The sequence below is a fragment of the Bombina bombina genome, chromosome 1 (assembly GCF_027579735.1).
Source record: "Bombina bombina isolate aBomBom1 chromosome 1, aBomBom1.pri, whole genome shotgun sequence".
NCBI lineage: Eukaryota > Metazoa > Chordata > Amphibia > Anura > Bombinatoridae > Bombina > Bombina bombina.
In genome coordinates this window covers 1,189,531,488-1,189,546,909 of record NC_069499.1, presented here as the reverse complement: position 1 = coordinate 1,189,546,909, position 15,422 = coordinate 1,189,531,488, and positions in this window count along the sequence as shown.

The window sequence follows — 15,422 nt, the reverse complement described above, 5'->3', positions numbered from 1 at the left end:
CAAGGGACGCCATCTTGGATGACGTCATTTAAAGGACCAGTCATTCAGTCGTCGGCCGTCGGATGAAGAGGATGCTCCGCGTCGGATGTCTTGAAGATGGAAGATGCCATCTGGATGAAGCCTTCTGCCGGTCTGGATGTCCTCTTCTGGCCAGATAGGATGAAGACTTCGGATCCTCTGGAGGACCACTTGTGCCCAGCTGGGTGAAGACGGCTCAAGGTAGGGTGATCTTCAAGGGGGTAGTGTTAGGTTTTTTTCAAGGGGGGATTGGGTGGATTTTAGAGTAGGGTTGGGTGTGTGGGTGGTGAGTTTTAATGTTGGAGGGGTATTGTTTTTTTGTTTACAGGTGAAAGAGCTGATTACTTTGGGGCAATGCCCCGCAAAAGGCCCTTTTAAGGGCTATTTGTAATTTAGTATAGGGTAGGGAATTTTATTATTTTGGGGGGCTTTTTTATTTTATTAGGGGGATTAGATTAGGTGTAATTAGTTTAAAATTCTTGTAATTCTTTTTTTTTCTGTAATTTAGTGTTTCCCCCCCCCCCCGTAATTTAGTTTATTTAATTTATTTGTAATTAATTGTAGGTAGTTTAGGTAATTAGTTTAATTATAGTGTAGTGTTAGGTGTAATTGTAACTTAGGTTAGGGTTTATTTTACAGGTAATTTTGTACTTAATTTAGCTAGGTAGTTATTAAATAGTTAATAACTATTTAATAACTATTGTACCTAGTTAAAATAAATACAAAGTTGCCTGTAAAATAAAAATAAACCCTAAGCTAGCTACAATGTAACTATTAGTTATATTGTAGCTAGCTTAGGGTTTATTTTATCGGTAAGTATTTAGTTTTAAATAGGATTAATTTATTTAATTATTTATTTTGCTTAATTAAAATTATATTTAAGTTAGGGGGGTTAGACTTAGGGTTAGACTTAGGTTTAGGGGTTAATAAATTTAATATAGTAGCGGCGATGTTGGGGTCAGAAGATTAGGGGTTAATAAATGTAGGTAGGTGTCGGCGATGTTAGGGACGGCAGATTAGGGGTTAATTAAATTTAACTAGTGTTTGCGAGGCGGGAGTGCAGCGGCTTAAGGGTTAATATATTTATTAAAGTGGCGGCGATGTCCGGTCGGCAGATTAGGGGTTAAACATTTTAGTTAAGTGTTTCCGATGTGGGGGGGGGGGGGCCTCGGTTTAGGGGTTAATTTTATGGGTCTTAGTGTACTTTTAGCACTTTAGTTAAGAGTTTTATGTTCCGGCGTTAGCCCATAAAACTCTTAACTACTGACTTTTAAATGCGGTAGGAGTCTGGACAGGAGAGGGTCTACCGCTCACTTTTTCAGGCGATCGTAATACCGGCGTTAGGAAAATCCTATTAAAAAGATAATATACGCAATTGACGTAAGGAGATTTGCGGTAAGCTAAAATCACGGAAAAAAGTGAGCTGTAGACCCTTTCCTGTCTGACTCGTAATACCAGCGGGCATTAAAAAGCAGCGTTGGGACCCCTCAACGCTGCTTTTTAAGGCTAACGCAAGACTCGTAATCTTGCCGGAAGTAACTTACCTGTAAAATAAAACCTACGCTAGCTACAATATAACTAATAGTTATATTGTAGCTATCTTAGGTTTTATTTTTATTTCACAGGTAAGTTTGTATTTATTTTAACTAGGTAGACTAGTTAGTAAAAATTAGTTATTAACTATTTACGAACTACCTAGTTAAAATAAATACAAACTTACCTGTGAAATAAAAATAAAACCTAAGATACCATTACAAAAAATAAAAAACACTAAAATTACAAAAAATAAAAAAAAACGACTATTACAAAAAATAACAAACAAAATTATCCAAAACAATAAAAATTATTCCTATTCTAATACCCCTTTTTTTAAAAAACAAAACAAAAAAAAAACCCACCCCAAAATAAAAAAAATCCCTAATCTATAATAAACTACCAAGGGCCTTTAAAGGGGCCTTTTGTAGGGCATTGCTCCAAAGAAATCAGCTCTTTTCCTACAAAAGAAAAACACAAAGACCCACTAACATTACAAACCCCCAAAATAAAAACAAAGTTAAACCTAATCTACCCATTGCCCTGAAAAGGGCATTTGTATGGGAATTGCCCTTAAAAGGGCATTCAGCTCTTTTACTGCCCTTAAAAGGGATTCTGCTCTTTTAAGAGTGCCCATCCTAATCTAAAAAGAACCCACCCTAAAACAAAAAAATTACACAAAATAACAAACGAATTATCAAAAATAATAAAAATTATTCCTATTCTAATACCCATTTTAAAAAAAACACCCCAAAATAAAAAATTCTAATCTATAAACATAAACTACCAATAGCCCTTAAAAAGGCCTTTTGTAGGGCATTGCCCTAAAGAAATTAGCTCTTTTGCTCACAAATAAATACAAAGACCCACTAACATTACAAACCCCCACCCTAATCTACCCATTGCCCGGAAAATAAAACCTAAGCTGTCATACACTAAAAGCTACCATTACAAAATAAAAAAACTACCATTACAAAAAATTACAAAAAATAAAAAAACTAGCATTACAAAAAATAACAAACAAAATTTTCCAAAACAATAAAAATGATTCCTATTCTAAAACCCTTTTTAAAAAAAAAAAAAAAAAAACTACCAAGGGCCCTTAAAAGGGCCTTTTGTAGGGCATTGCCCTAAAGAAATCAGCTCTTTTCCTACAAAAGAAAAACACAAAGACCCACTAACATTACAATCCCCCAAACCCACAAAATAAAAATTAAGTTAAACCTAATCTACCCATTGCCCTGAAAAGGGCATTTGTATGGGCATTGTCCTTAAAAGGGCATTCCGCACTTTTACTGCTCTTAAAAGGGCATTTAGCTCTTTTAAGAGGGCCCACCCTAATCTAAAATACCCCCACCCCAAAACGAAAAAACCCCAAAACATTTAGCTTTTTTACTGCCCTTAAAGGGACATGAAACCCAAATTTTTTATTTCATGATTCAGATAGAGAATACAATTTCAAACAACTTTCCAATTTACTTCTATTATTTAATTTGCTTCTTTCTCTTGTTATCCTTTGCTGAAATGTTTATCTAAGCAAGTTCATGTGCAGCAGAGAACCTAGGTTCTAGCTGTTGATTGGTGGCTGCATATATAAAGTGATTGTCATTGGCTCACCCATGTGTTCAGTTAGAAACCAGTAGTGCATTGCTGCTCCTTCAACAAATGATACCAAGAGAATAAAAGAGATTAGATAATAGAAGTAAATTAGAAAGTTGTTTAAATTGTATTCTCTATCTGAATCATGAAAAAAAATGTTTGGGTTTCATGTACCTTTAAGGGGGCATTCAGCTCTCTTAAGAGTGCCCACCCTAATCTAACAAAAAAAACCACCCCAAAAAAACCTTAAAAAAATTAGGTACTCACAGTTGCTGAAGTCCAGCTTGAACAATCTTGATCCAAGCGGCTCCATCTTTATCCAGACGGCTCCATCTTCATCCAGGCAGCTCAATCTTCATCCATCGAGGGACCAGCATCTTCTTCATCCCTGCGGAGGCAGATCGGTCAATGCGCAGAGTTGGAGGTCCAGGCGAAGGTCCAAGGCGGAGGTCCAATTGTCAGCGTGCCAGGAATCAGACTGAGACGAGAAGTGCAAAAATAATCACATCTTTATTAATAGCAAAAAATAATAAAAACGTCCACAAGTCAAATAACAAGCCAGGAGTCAAAACCAGAGCTGGTAGTCAGACGAGCCGAGTCAGGAGCCAAATCGAATAGTCAGACGAGCCGAGTCAGGAGCCAAAGCGAGTAGTCAGACGAGCCGGAATCAGGAACAAGGAGAACAGCAGAGTCAGGAACAAGCCAGGGATCAGGAACCAGAAGGGACATCAGACAGCCAGGTAATACACAGGAACAGGAACTCTCACAAACAGGTCTGAGACAACGCAAGGGCAAAGCAATCTGAACAGAGGCCCTTTAAATAATAAGTGATGACATCACAATTCTGAGACTGCAACCTGTCTCACATGGATGATGTACACCAGTCTGGCCATAAAAGGGCATGCAGTAAATGAGCAGCATCACACACTTTGCACAAGAGAGGTGAGTAAAATGGCAAACAAAGCAGGGAAAAAACCCTGACAGTACCCTCCCCTCAACGACCCCTCCCCCCACGGGAGGACAAAAGGCTTATTGGGGAAACGGGCATGGAAGGCACTGAGGAGGGGCGGGACCATGAACATCAGTGGAGGGAACCCATGAACGCTCCTCTGGACCGTAACCCCTCCAGTGAACCAAATACTGTACGCGGCCCCTGAACATACGAGGGTCAATATTGCTGCTGACCTCATATTCTTCATGGTTGTCAACAAAGATAGGACGGGGACGAGGCAACACAGTGGTAAACCGATTACAAACCAATGGTTTCAAGAGGGAGACATGAAAAACATTGGAGATGCGCATTACAGGAGTAAGGTCAAGAGCGTAGGCCACAGGATTGACCCGTCGGAGTATTCGAAAAGGTCCAACATAATGGGGAGACAGTTTATTGGAAGGCACACGAAGGTTCAAGTTGCGGGAGGACAGCCAAACCCTGTCGCCAACCTGGTAGGAAGGTGCGGGCAGACGCCTACGATCAGCCTGGAACTTTTGGTGCTGCATAGAACGATGAAGGCAATCCTGAATCTGCACCCACGTGGAACGGAGTTGCCAGAGATGCTCCTCCAAAGCCGGAATACCCTGAGACATGAATGAATCGGGCAACAAGGATGGTTGAAACCCATAATTCGCCATGAACGGGGATAACTTGGAGGAAGCATTAATAGCACTATTACGAGCAAACTCTGCCCAAGGTAACAGTTCAGACCAATTATTGCGGTGATCTGAGACATAGCAACGGAGGATCTGTTCCAGAGCTTGATTAGACCGTTCCGCAGCCCCATTGGATTGAGGGTGATATGCCGAGGAGAAGGAAAGCTGGATCCCCATTTGAGCACAAAAGGAACGCCAAAATCTGGAGACAAACTGGCTACCCTGGTCCGACACTATCTCCTTGGGTAACCCATGTAAACGGAAGACCTCCCAGGCAAAAATTGAAGCAAGCTCCTGAGTGGTAGGCAGCTTCTTCAAGTGAATACAATGTGACATTTTAGAAAAACGGTCAACCACCATAAGGATAACAGTATTGCCATTGGAAACAGGGAGCTCGACAATGAAGTCCATAGAAAGATGTGTCCAAGGACGCTCACCATTAGCAATAGGTTGAAGAAGACCCACAGGAGTCTTATTCTGTGCACACACTGAGCAGGAGGCAACATATGCAACATCAGAACGAAGACCTGGCCACCAGAATTGTCGAGTGACAGACCAAATCATTTGGTTCTTGCCTGGGTGACCTGCGGCTTTAGGATAGTGGTAAGTTTGCAAAAGTTTAGTTTGAAGATTCTCAGGAACAAAACACTTACCACTAGGTTTCTCAGGAGGTGCATTGGTTTTTGCAGCCAGGATCTCCTCCCCCAAGGGAAAAGTCAAATTAGTGCGTATGGTAGCCAAAATATGGTCAGGAAGTATAACTGGAGTAGTTACAGACTCCTCCTTGGACAGAGACGAAAATTGTCGAGAGAGGGCATCAGCCCTAACATTCTTACTACCAGGCAGGTAGGAGATCACATAATTAAACAGAGACAAAAATAGTGCCCATCTAGCCTGTCGGGGCGACAAACGTTTTTCTTCAGATAGATAAGTTAAATTCTTGTGGTCAGTAAGAATGAGCACTGGTATGCTAGTACCCTCGAGAAGATGCCTCCATTCCTTGAGTGCCAAAATTATGGCCAGTAATTCCCTGTCGCCAATTTCATAATTGCACTCCGCTGGAGACAATTTCTTAGAGAAGAAACCACACGGATGCAAGGAACTGTCAGGCATAGGACGTTGAGACAAGAGGGCACCTACTCCAGTCTCAGACGCATCGACCTTAAGAACGAAAGGCAGGGCAGGGTTAGGATGAGCCAGAACTGGAGTGGCAGCAAAGGCAGTCTTAAGACTATCAATGGCCTTAATGGCAGTAGGTGACCAATGGAGTGGATCATTCTCTTTACGGGTCATGTCTGTGATAGGTTTGACCAAGGAAGAAAAGTTTTTTTGTTTTTGTTTTTAAATATTTTTTATTGAGGCAAAATTTGGCATACAAACAAGAAATTAAAATATTCACAAGTAGTATAGTACAAGATTCATCAAACAGTAGATACAATGTAAACATGGGCATCATAAGGGATACTATCTGACAAAATAACGGGAAACATATTACTAGTAGTACTATATAGAGTTATATAAGGACCCAATACAGTTATGCCAGCAAGAAGTGAGACCTCCCTTCTCATTCAGAGGGCCACTCTCGGGCCCCCGACCAAGTGTGATTTTGACCAAAAGAGAGGGCTAACTGTGATATAAGAGACCACTCATGGGACTCATTGTATTCATCTCAGATTTTAGGTTTTTATATTGACAAGGTGTTTAAACAATCTTGCTAAACCTTAAGGGGGAACTATGGTTGAACTCATGGTGCACTGCAAGATTAACGTATAGAGAAGATATTTAAAGTGCGGTACAAATTAGAGAAACCGCGCAGTGAGCCCTCCTGTAGTAGGTACCTTAAGTGTGAGAGTGGGGGGGGGGGGAGGAGGTAGGAGTTTAAGTAAACCAAACTAGGTAAAACAAGGGTTTGCATAGTATCGAGAGAGATGGGATAAGTCACTGCATCCTGGTGAGGATTATATAATTTGCTATAGGACAGAGCTTTAAGCCTATGGGGAGGACTGGTTGGACATGGATAAAAGCTATATTCCACATATTAAAACCTGGGAATTCAATATGGAGCTGACCGCAAGAGCCATACCGTACTCGTAGTAAATATAAAGGCGAGAAATTGTGCATCTATATATAAGTGCAGGTCCAGCCTGCGCTAGAAGGTAGGACAGTAAAAAGAAATGCCAAGATACAGCGCTACACTGCCCTCAGATGAGGGTTGAGTTGCTAAAGATGGTGTCCACGACTAGGAATGTGTATACATAAAGGTTAATATATAATATTGTATTACACAAAGAATATATATAAAACCATGTGAAAAAAAAATACTTAAAAGGTAAAAGATTAAAAAATATATATATAGGATGCAATATTAAAATGTATTAAACAGACATTTTATTATATTTTATTAACATAAACTAACAGTTAAAAATACAGTTAAAAATAGGTTCAACAATCTAATGGATTGTCCCATACAATGTCCAAGAAGTTATGTCCTATGTAACATACAAGTGGTTAAGTCCCATACCAAAATGTCCAAAGCAAATGTTCAAAGTTAATATCCAAACAATAGTGTCCAAAAAAATGATGATAATGTGTCCAAAGTTGGTGTAAAAATCAAAAAGGTGAAAAAATGTTAGAAAATATAACATATTAAAAATAATTTGTGAAAAGATGAAAAACTGAATAAAAATATATATAAAAAATAAAATAAAATAAAAAAATAAAAAATAATATGAGTTGTGATCAGCAACCCATATGGAAGGTATATATTATATGTGATAGTAAATGAATATCGTGAGGTGTACACCTAAAAAGTGTGTATAAAAATGTGTTTATATAAAAGGGTGTGGTAAAAAATGTGTCATAAAAAATGTGTCATAAAAAAGGATTCAAAATCCTGGTGAAAATAAATAAAGTCCAAATAGCTCCAAAAAAATGTGTATATAATTCCAAGTATTCCAAAATGTGAGTGTATAAAGTGCTGGGTTGATGTTCCTCTTCTTAAAAGGTTATCAAAATGTAATGGGATATCCTTCTGTACCTAAAAAAGTGTACAGAAAATAGACATAGTGCAATAAAATCACTTTAGAATGGCAACAACAGTATTCTACTCACCAGATATATTCTGAGCTGCAATACCAGTGTATAACCAACGCGTTTCGGTCCTCAGGGACCTTTCTCAAGACTGGTAGCAGCTGTCTGGCTTCTACACCTTAAGTGTGTTTTGATAGCCAATGGGATGGTTTGTGGAAATTGCGCCAAAAATTTGCGCCAAAAATTTGCGGTAAAATTTGTGGTTTAAATTCTCATTTAAAATACATTTCCAGAAATTAATAATTATATTGTCCCCCATTTCTATTATGTCAAGAATGAGTACATTGAGTTTTAGGTAAACATTGTCCATTCTCCTTAGTGTCCGCTCACCGGATGTTTATACCGGATGTTAGGGCCCAACGGAAGTGACGTTTATTTGCAGACCGGAAGTGATACGCTTAATGCGCGTGACATCCGAAAGGAGAAAAAATATATATCATGTGTATTAGCCGGTGGGAGTGCCAACTCATTTTGGCATATTGGGGTTATAGTATATTGACTTGGCAAAATGCAAAGTTGCCTATATGAGTGTAAATATATGTAATGGTATTGTTCCTTGTACTGTAGTTGTGTTACTACATGAAAAACAATCTCTATGTGAATAAGTTTAATTATATAAAAAGATAAAAAATATATGACATATGAATAAAAATTGGTATTGGTATTTAAAGCTCAGAATGTCTGGTATAGAATAAAAAACAGAATTTATGCTTACCTGATAAATTACTTTCTCCAACGGTGTGTCCGGTCCACGGCGTCATCCATTACTTGTGGGATATTCTCCTCCCCCACAGGGAAAGGCAAGGAGAGCACACAGCAAGAGCTGTCCATATAGTCCCTCCCAGGCTCCGCCCCCCCAGTCATTCGACCGACGGTTAGGAGAAAAAAAGGAGAAACTATAGGGTGCCGTGGTGACTGTAGTGTATAGAGAGAGAAATTTTTCAAACCTGATTAAAAAACCAGGGCGGGCCGTGGACCGGACACACCGTTGGAGAAAGTAATTTATCAGGTAAGCATAAATTCTGTTTTCTCCAACATTGGTGTGTCCGGTCCACGGCGTCATCCATTACTTGTGGGAACCAATACCAAAGCTTTAGGACACGGATGAAGGGAGGGAGCAAATCAGGTTACCTAAACAGAAGGCACCACGGCTTGCAAAACCTTTCTCCCAAAAATAGCCTCTGAAGAAGCAAAAAGTATCAAATTTGTAGAATTTGGCAAAAGTGTGCAGAGAAGACCAAGTTGCTGCCTCACATATCTGATCAATAGAAGCCTCGTTCTTGAAGGCCCATGTGGAAGCCACAGCCCTAGTAGAGTGAGCTGTGATTCGTTCAGGAGGCTGCCGTCCGGCAGTCTCATAAGCCAATCGGATAATGCTTTTCAGCCAGAAAGAAAGAGAGGTAGCAGTAGCTTTTTGTCCTCTCCTCTTACCAGAATAAACGACAAACAAAAAAGAAGTTTTGTCTGAAATCTTTTGTTGCTTCTAAATAGAACTTTAAAGCACGGACTACATCTAAATGGTGTAACAAATGTTCCTTCTTTGAAACTGGATTCGGACACAAAGAAGGGACAACTATTTCCTGGTTAATATTCTTGTTGGAAACAACTTTTGGAAGAAAACCAGGCTTGGTACGCAAAACAACCTTATCTGAATGGAACACCAGATAGGGTGAATCACACTGCAAAGCAGATAGTTCAGAAACTCTTCTAGCAGAAGAAATAGCAACCAAAAACAGAACTTTCAAAGATAGTAACTTGAAAGTCTGACGACTCAGATAGTATCTATGGAATGTAAGGGTTCAAATGGAACCCCTTGAAGAACTGAAAAAACTAAATTTAGACTCCAGGGAGGAGTCAAAGGTCTGTAAACAGGTTTGATTCTGACCAAAGCCTGTACAAAAGCTTGTACATCTGGCACAGCTGCCAGTCGTCTGTGTAACAAGACAGATAAAGCAGATCTCTGTCCTTTTAGAGAACTCGCTGACAATCCCTTATCCAAACCTTCTTGTTAGAAAGGAGAGGATCCTGGGAATATTAATCCATGAGAATCCCTTGGATTCACACCAACAGATATATCCTTTCCATATTTTATGGAAAATCCTTCTAGTCACAGGTTTTCTGGCTTGGACCAGAGTATCTATCACTGAATCTGAAAACCCTCGCTTGGATAAAATCAAGCGTTCAATTTCCAAGCAGTCAGCTGGAGAGAAACTAGATTTGGATGTTCGAATGGACCTTGCACTAGAAGATCCTGTCTCAAATGTAGCTTCCATAGTGGAGCCGATGACATATTCACCAGGTCTGCATACCAAGTCCTGCGTGGCCACGCAGGAGCTATCAGAATCACTGAGGCCTTCTCCTGTTTGATCCTGGCTACAAGCCTGGGAAGGAGAGGGAACGGTGGAAATGCATAAGCTAGGTTGAACGACCAAGGCATCACTAATGCATCCACTAGAGTCGCCTTGGGATCCCTGGATCTGGACCCGTAGCAAGGAACCTTGAAGTTCTGACGAGACGCCATCAGATCCATGTCTGGAATGTCCCATAATTGAGTCAACTGGGCAAAAACCTCCGGGTGGAGTTCCCACTCCCCCGGATGGAAAGTCTGACGACTCAGATAATCCGCCTCCCAGTTGTCTACTCCTGGGATGTGAATTGAAGATAGATGGCAGGAGTGATCCTCTGCCCATTTGATGATCTTGGATACCTCTCTCATCGCCAAGGAACTCTTTGTTCCTCCCTGATGGTTGATGTAAGCTACAGTCGTCATGTTGTCTGACCGGAATCTTATGAATCCGGCCTTCGCTAGTTGAGGCCAAGCCCGGAGAGCATTGAATATCGCTCTCAGTTCCAGGATGTTTATCTGGAGAAGAGACTCTTCCCAAGACCATAGACCCTGAGCTTTCAGGGAATCCCAGACCGCGCCCCAGCCTAATAGACTGGCGTCGGTCGTGACAATGACCCACTCTGGTCTGCGGAAACTCATTCCCTGAGACAGGTGATCCTGTGACAACCACCAACGGAGTGAGTCTCTGGTCATCTGGTCTACTTGAATCTTTGGAGACAAGTCTGTATAGTCCCCATTCCACTGCTTGAGCATGCACAGTTGTAATGGTCTTAGATGAATTTGAGCAAAAGGAACTATGTCCATTGCTGCAACCATCAACCCTACTACTACCATGCACTGAGCTATGGAAGGCTGCAGAATAGAGTTAAGAACTTGACAAGCTTTAGAAGCTTTGACTTTCTGTCGAAGGGAACTCTTGTCGACGGAGACAGGGAACTCTTTTCTACGTTCACCTTCCACCCGTGAGATATGAGAAAGGCTAGAACAATGTCTGTATGAGCCTTTGCTTTGGAAAGAGACGACGTTTGGATTAGAATGTCGTCCAGATAAGGTGCCACTGCAATACCCCTTGGTCTTAGAACCTCTAGAAGGGACCCTAGCACCTTTGTGAAAATCCTTGGATGATCTTTGTGGATAGGAATATGTAGATACGCATCCTTTAAATCCACAGTAGTCATAAATTGACCCTCCAGGATTGTAGATAAAATTGTTCGAATGGTTTCCATTTGAACGATGGAACTCTGAGAAATTTGTTTAGAATTTTTAAATCCAGAATTGGTCTGAAAATTCCCTCTTTTTTGGGAACTACAAACAGATTTGAGTAAAACCCCCGACCTTGTTCCACAGTTGGAACTGGGTGTATCACTCCCATCTTTAACAGGTCTTCTACACAATGTAAGAATGCCTGTCTCTTTATTTGGTTTGAAGATAAGTTAGACATGTGGAACCTTCCCCTTGAGGGTAGTTCCTTGAACTCCAGAAGAAAACCCTGAGAGACTATTTCTAGTGTCCAGGGATCCTGAACATCTCTTGCCTAAGCCTGAGCAAAGAGAGAGAGTCTGCCCCCTACTAGACCCGGTCCCGGATCGGGGGCTACCCCTTCATGCTGTTTTGGTAGCAGCAGCAGGCTTCTTGGCCTGTTTACCCTTGTTCCAGCCTTGCATTGATTTCCAAGCTGGTTTAGTCTGGGAAGCGTTACCCTCTTGTCTAGAGGCTGCCGAGTTGGAAGCCGGTCCGTTCCTGAAATTGCGAATGGAACGAAAATTGGACTTATTCTTAGCCTTGAAAGGTTTATCTTGTGGGAGGGCATGGCCCTTTCCCTCAGTGATGTCTGAAATAATCTCTTTCAATTCTGGCCCAAAAAGGGTCTTACCTTTGAAAGGGGTATTAAGCAATTTTGTCTTGGAAGATACATCCGCCGACCAAGACTTTAGCCAGAGCGCTCTACGCGCCCCAATTGTAAACCCTGAATTTTTCGCCGCTAACCTCGCTAACTGCAAAGCGGTGTCTAAAATAGAGGAATTAGCTAACTTAAGTGCGTGAATTCTGTCCATGACTTCCTCATACGGAGTCTCCCTACTGAGCGACTTTTCCAGTTCCTCGAACCAGAACCACGCTGCTGTAGTGACAGGAATAATGCACGAAATAGGTTAAAGTAGGTAACCTTGATGTACAAAAATCTTTTTAAGCAAACCCTCCAATTTTTTATCCATAGGATCTTTGAAAGCACAATTGTCCTCAATAGGAATGGTCGTGCGCTTGGCTAGAGTAGAAACCGCCCCCTCGACCTTAGGGACTGTTTGCCATGTGTCCTTCCTGGGGTCGACCATAGGGAACAATTTCTTAAATATAGGAGGAGGGACAAAAGGTATGCCTGGCTTCTCCCACTCCTTATTCACTATGTCCGCCTCCCGTTTAGGTATCGGAAAAGCATCAGGGTGCACCGGGACCTCAAGGAACTTGTCCATCTTGCACAATTTTTCTGGGTTGACCAGATTGTCGCAATCATCCAGAGTAGATAGCACCTCCTTAAGTAATGCGCGGAGATGCTCTAATTTTGATTTAAATGTCACAACATCAGGTTCTGCCTGCTGAGAAATTCTTAGTGTATCAGAAATTTCACCATCTGACAAACCCTCCCTCACTGCCACTTCAGATTGGTGTGAGGGTATGACAGAAAAAATATCATCAGCGCCCTCCTGCTCTACAGTGTTTAAAACAGAGCAATCGCGCTTTCTCTGAAATGCTGGCATTTTGGATAAAATATTAGCTATGGAGTTATCCATTACTGCCGTCAATTGCTGCATAGTAACAAGCATTGGCGCGCTAGAAGTACTAGGGGTCGCCTGCGCGGGCATAACTGGTATAGACACAGAAGGAGATGATGTAGAACTATGTCTACTTCCTTCATCTGAGGAATCATCCTGGGCAACTTTACAATTTGTGACAGTACTGTCCTTACTTTGTTTGGACGCTATGGCACAATTATCACACATATTTGAAGGGGGAACCACATTGGCTACCATACATACAGAACATGATCTATCTGAAGGTACAGACATGTTAAACAGGCTTAAACTGGTTAATAAAGCACAAAAACCGTTTTAAAACAAAACCGTTACTGTCTCTTTAAATGTTAAACAGGGCACACTTTATTACTGAATATGTGAAAAACTATGAAGGAATTATCCAATCTTTACCAAATTTTCACCACAGTGTCTTAATGCATTCAAAGTATTGCACCCCAATTTTCAAGCTGTTAACCCTTAAAATGTGGAAACCGGAGCCGTTTTTAATTTTAACCCCCTTACAGTCCCAGCTACAGCCTTTGCTGCGACTTCACCAATCCCAGGGGGGTATATGATATCAAATGAAGCCTTCTAGGAACGTTTTTAGTGGATTCCAGACCCACACACATGCAGCTGCATGTACTGTACTCAAAAGTAACTGCACAGTAATGGCGCGAAAATGAGGCTCTGCCTACTACAGAGAAAGGCCCTTCCTGACTGGGAAGGTGTCTTAACAAGTGCCTGGTGCTAAAAAACGTTCCCCAATGTTATAAAAGTGTGAAATTCAACTTCAAACTGCATATAATACTTAAATAAAGCAATCAATTTAGCCCTTAAGAGTGTCTACCAGTGTATAGCCCATAATAAGCCCTTTATTCTGTTTGAGACTAAGAAAATGGCTTACCAATCCCCATGAGGGAAAATGACAGCCTTCCAGCATTACACAGTCTTGTTAGAAAAATGGCTAGTCATACCTTGAGCAGAAAAGTCTGCAAACTGTTCCCCCCAACTGAAGTTCTCTCATCTCAACAGTCCTGTGTGGGAACAGCAACTGATTTTAGTTACTGTCTGCTAAAATCATAATCCTCTTTTAAACAGAACTCTTCATCTCTTTCTGTTTCAGAGTAAATAGTACATACCAGCACTATTTTAAAATAACAAACTCTTGATAGAAGAATAAAAAACTACAACTAAACAACACAAACTCCTCACCATCCCCGAGGAGATGCTACTTGTTCAGAGCGGCAAGGAGAATGACTGGGGGGGCGGAGCCTGGGAGGGACTATATGGACAGCTCTTGCTGTGTGCTCTCCTTGCCTTTCCCTGTGGGGGAGGAGAATATCCCACAAGTAATGGATGACGCCGTGGACCGGACACACCAATGTTGGAGAAATACAAATATCTGTTATAGAATAAAAATACAAATACAATATATAAAAAATTGTAAGATACAAATAAGGGCATATGGATATCCATATGTTGTGGGTAAAAAATAAATTTATAAAAATATATATAAAAAAGTTATATAAAACCGTTATGTTGGAGTTATATATTTAATTATTACCTAACATTGCGTGAACAGAGGTAGAAATTACTCAATACAGGAGTCGGTATTCTATTGCATAGTAGTGTGTTTAGAACCTATTACTGTCAATAATATTTCTATCATGAGAATCTCGATGTCCTATATAGTTTCAGGAGTCTGCCAATAGGTTTGGGGGTAGCTTATAAGTACAAATATATAAATATCTAAAAAATATATATTGTAAAAGCTTTTTTGAAACCTTAATTTTTAAAAAAAGTTTTTTAATCCCAAAGAAACCTTTTAAAACTTTTTTAAAAAACATTTAAAAATCGCTTTGGTTTTAAGATTTCTTTAATTTTTAATTTTCTTTTAAAATGATTGGTTGAGAGTGGTGCTTGTGTTTGAAACAGTCTACTTTCTTCCCATCTTTCCATCTTTCCTGATTTTCTAGTGTCTTTTGGAGAGTTGGGAGTGGAAGAGAGTTTGTTTTTTGTTTCTCTTATAATAGGTGGAATATTTCCGTATTGCTGTTAAGACCTTTGGGAAAGATGCAGTCTAGCAGGAAGATCCACTTTGATTCTACTCTCAGAAGTTGTTTTTCAAAATCCCCTCCTCTCCAATTTTTGGTGGGTCTACTAATGCCCACCAGACTTACCCATTACCATTGGTCATAATATATTCACATCTATACATAAACTTATAAAATGGAAGATATTCCATCCACTACAAATAACATTACCACATCCACCATCAGTAGCCTTAGGACAGATATAAATTTTGATATAGCCCAGGCCTTAAATAAGGATGCAAACCATAAAGATGGAGAAGTGGTAGATATAGATGCGGCCTTTAAGAACCTAGAGAAACTCTT